Source organism: Amblyomma mixtum, chromosome 9 (assembly GCF_055824585.1).
Source record: "Amblyomma mixtum isolate Tamu chromosome 9, ASM5582458v1, whole genome shotgun sequence".
NCBI classification, from domain to species: domain Eukaryota; kingdom Metazoa; phylum Arthropoda; class Arachnida; order Ixodida; family Ixodidae; genus Amblyomma; species Amblyomma mixtum.
This window is the reverse complement of record NC_143020.1, coordinates 72,541,674-72,547,673: the sequence shown is the minus strand read 5'-3', so window position 1 is coordinate 72,547,673 and position 6,000 is coordinate 72,541,674.

The window sequence follows — 6,000 nt, the reverse complement described above, 5'->3', positions numbered from 1 at the left end:
CGGAGTTCCTGGCCGACGCCGTGCACATGGAGAAATTGCTGCGGCAAAGATCCCATCAGTACGACCGGGAACTGCGCCAAACGTCGACTCTAGCAACGTTGGACCGGTTCGACCATGATCCCAGGACGAATCCGGACTCCCTTCGCGAGCTCATCCGTTCCGTGGTCCGCGAGGAGCTGCAGCACCTTCAAGCCACCTTTGCCCCTCGCGTCGATTCCGTCACCAGCGTCATACGCGAGGAAGTCCGGCAGGCACTCAGGGCACAAGACGCTGCAGCTGTGCCGGCGCCGCAACCGACCCCATACGATCCCGCGCCGTATCCGACTCCTGTCCAGCCAGTCACGTACGCGGACGTCGTGCGCCGCGCGGCCCCATCTCCTGGGCCTTCGCCTTACACCGCACCATTGGTCGCGGTGCACTCTGCCCAGCCGACTCCTTACTGGGCGGATCGGCGCCAGGCACCGCGGAAGACTGACCTCTGGCGCACTCCGGATCAACGCCCGCTCTGCTACCACTGTGGTGAGGCCGGCCATCTCTACCGGCGGTGCCCCTATCGCGAAATGGGACTACGCGGTTTTTCTGTCGACAGCCCCGTCCACGCCCTGGAGAGCGCCCTCAAGCCATCGCCGAGTATGTCACCCGCCAGCGTAGTTCACCATCTCCTCCGCGCCGCGACTCGCGATCGCCCTCTCCACGCCGGTCTTCGCCCTCTGGGTCCCGTTTCGCCTCGGGACAACGTGGTTCCTCGAGCCCTCGTCGGGAAAACTAGCTCCGGCGGCCTTTGGAGGCGAGGCCGCCGAACGCCATTCCGACGCAAAGCTTCCACCGCCGCAGCAAATGAATCGCCCCGACGTCGCACGCTGCATCGCTGCACAGTTTTCCCCGACGCGCCTTTCGTATCGCCGCGATGCCGCAACCCCAATCGCCGACCCGCTTCCGCCGCCGCACCGACCCAATCGCCCCGACGCCGAACGCCGCATCGCCGAAGAGTTTCCCCCAACGCGCCGCTTGAATCGCTCCGACAGCGCAACCCCAGTCGCCGACCAGGTTCCGCCGCCGCACCGACTGAATCCTCCACAACAGCCATCGACGGGCCGCGCTGAAGGCAGGGTCTCCTTGGATATCCCTGTTCTCGTCGACACAAAGGAGGTCAGCGCGTTGGTTGATACGGGCGCAGATTACTCTATCCTTAGCGGACGGCTTGCGACGGCCCTGAAAAAAGTGACGACACCCTGGGACGGTCCCGACATACGCACGGCAGGCGGACATCTTGTCGCACCACTCGGCATGTGTGCGGCCCGGGTTACGGTTCGAGGCTGCACATTCGTTGCCACTTTTCTCGTTCTCCGCGAATGTTCTCGCGATGTCATCCTTGGCATCGACTTTCTTCGCGAGCACGGTGCGATCATAGACCTCCCGAACCGCTTGGTGACGTTTTCTACCGCAATGGCCACAGAAGAGCCTGCGCACCAGGGTTCTCGGTCCGCCCTGCGAGTCGCCGACGATAACGTTACGGTGCCACCACGTGCCAGCATTCTCACGAGAGTTACCTGCGACGAGCCACATAGGGGACTCCGGGTTGTCGAGCCTAATGTCTCCCTCGTACTCACTAAGGGGGTTGCGGTGGCACGGGGCCTTGGATCCTTTCATGACGGTTGTACAGAGGTCCTTGTCACCAACTTCTGCAACGAACATCGACATCTGTTCCGTGGCACAGCCATCGCTTACGTCGACCATGTTCAGGAAGTGGCCGAATGCTTTGCTTGTGCGGAGGACACACCTGGAGCTGACGCCGAAGCGGTCACCAGCGTAGACATAAATCCTGGCCTTCCACCCACTGAAAAGAGGCAACTCCAGGACCTCTTGCGGGAGTTTGGTGCGTGTTTCACGTCGTCGTCCAAAGTGCGCCAAACGTCGATAGTTAAACACCGCATTATCACACATGAAGGAGCCCGACCAATCCATCAGCAGCCCTATCGTGTGTCCCCTCGTGAGCGAGATGCTATTCAAACACAGGTCGAAGAGATGCTCACAGACGGCGTCATCCAACCGTCAAGCAGTCCGTGGTCGTCTCCTGTCGTCCTCGTGAAAAAGAAAGACGGGACACTACGGTTCTGCGTCGACTACAGGAAGCTGAACAGTGTGACCAAGAAAGACGTGTACCCGCTCCCGCGTATCGACGACTCCCTCGACCGACTTCGTCAAGCCAAGTACTTCTCTTCGGTCGACCTCAGAAGTGGTTATTGGCAGATAGAAGTTGATGAGAGGGACCGTGAGAAAACCGCCTTCATTACACCAGACGGGCTGTATGAATTTCGCGTCCTCCCATTCGGGCTCTGCTGTGCTCCTGCCACGTTCCAAAGAATGATGGACACCGTTCTCACCGGTTTGAAGTGGCAGACCTGTCTTGTTTATCTTGACGATGTCATCATTTTTTCCGCAACGTTTACGGAACATCTGCACCGCCTCAGGACTGTCCTCAAAGCCGTTCGATCCGCCAACCTCTCCCTCAAACCAGAAAAATGCCACTTTGGGTTCACCGAATTGAAGTTCCTCGGGCACGTCATTAGTGCTGACGGAATCCGCGCTGACCCAGAGAAGCTTGCTGCCGTTGCTGCCTTTCCGGTCCCCTCCCACAGAAAAGCAGTCCGACGTTTTCTGGGCCTGTGCTCCTATTATCGCCGCTTCATTAGAAACTTCGCCCAGCTCGCCAGCCCTCTGACGCTCCTAACCCGTGACGACACGTCATTTTCCTGGGGCAACGAACAACAGACTGCCTTCGACGAGTTACGACGCCTACTCCAATCACCGCCCATCCTGGCACATTTCGACGAAGATGCCGATACGGAGGTGCACACGGATGCGAGCAACGTTGGTCTTGGCGCCGTTCTAGTTCAGCGGCAAAACGGTGTCGACAAAGTAATTGCCTACGCCAGCCGCGCACTGTCGCGTGCTGAGTTGAACTACTCTACCACGGAAAAAGAATGTTTAGCGGTAGTCTGGGCCGCCGCCAAGTTCCGCCCATACCTCTATGGCAGACCGTTTCGTATCGTCACCGACCACCACTCGCTGTGCTGGCTGAAAAATTTAAAGGACCCTTGCGGCCGCCTAGCACGTTGGGCATTACGCCTGCAGGAATTCGATTTCACCGTCACCTACAAGTCAGGCCGGAAACACACCGACGCTGATACCTTGTCACGCGCTCCCGTCGAACCTCCTCCGCAAGACACCACCGACGATGATAGCTTCCTTGGAGCGGTCAGCACATCTGAGCTCGTTTCCAGACAGCGTGCCGACGCCGAGCTCCGTCTGCTCATCGAACATCTCGAAGGTGGGTGCCCTGAAATACCACGAAACCTAGCTCGTGGACTATCGTCGTTCTGCCTGCGGAGAGGGGTGCTTTATAAAAAGAACTCTACTTCAAGTCCGACAACTTACCTGCTCGTCATACCGTCTGATCTGCGGGAAGAAGTCCTCCTTGCTTGCCATGATGAACCGACTTCCGGCCACCTTGGAGTTACCCGCACCTTATCCCGAATCCGGCAGAACTATTACTGGCCCAACCTAACTTCAAGTGTCAAGCATTATGTCCGGACATGCCGGCAATGCCAGCGGCGGAAAAAACCCGCGCTCAAGCCTCCTGGACTGCTTCAGTGCATCGAGCCGCCACAAATGCCATTCGACAAAGTCGGCATGGACCTTCTGGGGCCATTTCCTCTCTCGTCGTCCGGCCACAAGTGGATCGTAGTCGCCACAGACTACTTGACCCGCTACGCTGAAACGAAGGCCCTGGCGCGAGGTACTGCCGCCGAAGTTGCCCACTTCTTTATGCACGACATCGTGCTTAGACACGGCGCCCCATCGGCCATCATTACTGACCGAGGCAAGGCGTTTACAGCCCGACTCCTACGTGACATCTTAGCGCTTAGCCATACTGCTCATCGACCAACAACAGCTTATCATCCCCAAACCAATGGTCTAACGGAACGGCTCAACAAAACATTGGCGGACATGATCTCGATGTACGTCGACGTTGAACACAAAACCTGGGATGAGGTCTTGCCGTACGTCACCTTCGCATATAATACCGCGACGCAGGAAACCACCCAGTTCACCCCGTTCCGTCTCGTGTATGGCAGAGAGGTCCGCATGATGCTAGACGCCATGCTGCCGTACGGCGACCCAGAGCTTCCCCCTGAAGCTGGCCACTTCGTGGAGCAAGCAGAGCAGGCCCGTCAGCTGGCCCGCTTGCACATCAAGGACCAGCAATCCGCCGATGCCCGACACTATAACCTTCGGCACAGGGACGTGCACTACGAGCCGGGCGACCACGTGTGGGTGTGGACACCAGTGCGCCACAAGGGATTGTGCGAAAAGCTTTTAAATAGGTATTTTGGCCCGTACAGAGTCCTGCGCCGCCTGAACAGCGTCAACTACGAGGTTGTCCCCCATGGAACTGTGGTCGCCGGCCCTCAGCGTCAACGGCCTGAAATCGTGCATGTAGTGCGCTTAAAGCCGTATTTTTCGCGTGACTGAGCGCTGTGTTCACGCTGTTTCGTACCTTTTCCCCTTACCCCACGTGTGAACTTGACTCTCCCTGCATGTCATCTAGCGCGCACTGTATAGTTCACCTCACCCCCAGTCTTTTTTTTTTTTTGTTCCTCCTCCCATCACTGTACATACCCCATTCCACATCGAGACGATGTTTGCTTTCGCGGGGGGGAATAATGCCACGCGCCTAACGCGCCGCGCGGCCTCCGCGCTGAGTCGAAGACGACGACGAAGCGGCGGTGGGCTCTCGTGGCGCGCTGTTCTGTTCTGCGTCGTGGAAGCTGGCTCCATAATTAAAAGAAGGCTCCCGGTCTTGGGTTCTTCCCGACGTCTACCTTCACGGCTCCTCTGGTCGTGACAATATATTTATTTGATTATTTATTTATTAATAAATTTTTAAATTTATGTATTTATTTATTTATTTATTTATTTATTTATTTATTTATCACGGTTGCAAACATCTGAGGTCTAGAAATGAAACAAAAATTAGAAGCTATTTTTTTTCTATGTTTGTGTTTCTAATCAAAGCTCTTGCGAAAGGAGCCTAGATACCAGTGTTTTCAATGAAGTTTCTATCAAACGCCAAGTTAGACCCTAAAGAACTGAGGAAAGAAATGGAGCGCACAAGGGCGTTCACGGACACGATGTTGCAACGGATGGCCCATGTCCGCGCTCAAGCTTGGTTCAAAGCAGCAGTTCAAACTTTATACGAAGCTGGTCATTATCTACGTACCCGCCACGGATGAGATATTCGAATACACAGTAATCAAAATTCTTGTTTCTTGATGTTGTTGTCTTTTGATTTCATGGGTGAGATGGATGTGATTCAACTTCCTGCACAATGTCTTCCCTTCCTCTCGGATGAATTACGCTCATCCTGACCTTGTGCTTCTACCTAACGGAATTTCTACTTAACGGAAAGTTAGACCCTAAAGAACTGAAAAATGAAATGGAGCCTACAAGGGCGTTCACAGACACGAAGTTGTCAGGGATGGCAGGTGTCCGCGCTCAAGCTTGGTTCAAGGCAGCAGTTCAAACTTTATCCGAAGTTGGTCATTATCTACGTACCCGTCACTGATGAGATCTTGGTGTGCAATGAAATGAAAATAGTAATGAGTATCGTTTCTTGATGTTGTTGGCTTTTCATTACCTGGGTCATCTGGATCTCGTTTCTCTTCCCGCACAATGTCTTTCCTTCCTCTCGGATGAATTACGCTCACCCTGACCTTGTGCTTGAAGGGCCACTGGACTTCGTCGTCCATGTCGCCCTTGTGCAGGGTGTACTTGAATGCCAGCAATACAGATGCCCTCCCAAAATAGAACCAGACTCCAGGAGACATGCAGTAGCCGCGAAGGTACATCTTCTCGCTGTCATACTCAGCCATCCATTTCTGCATCGCCTTGTCTTGAAGCGATTTCACTCCTTTTACAACAAACTCGCACTGCGAC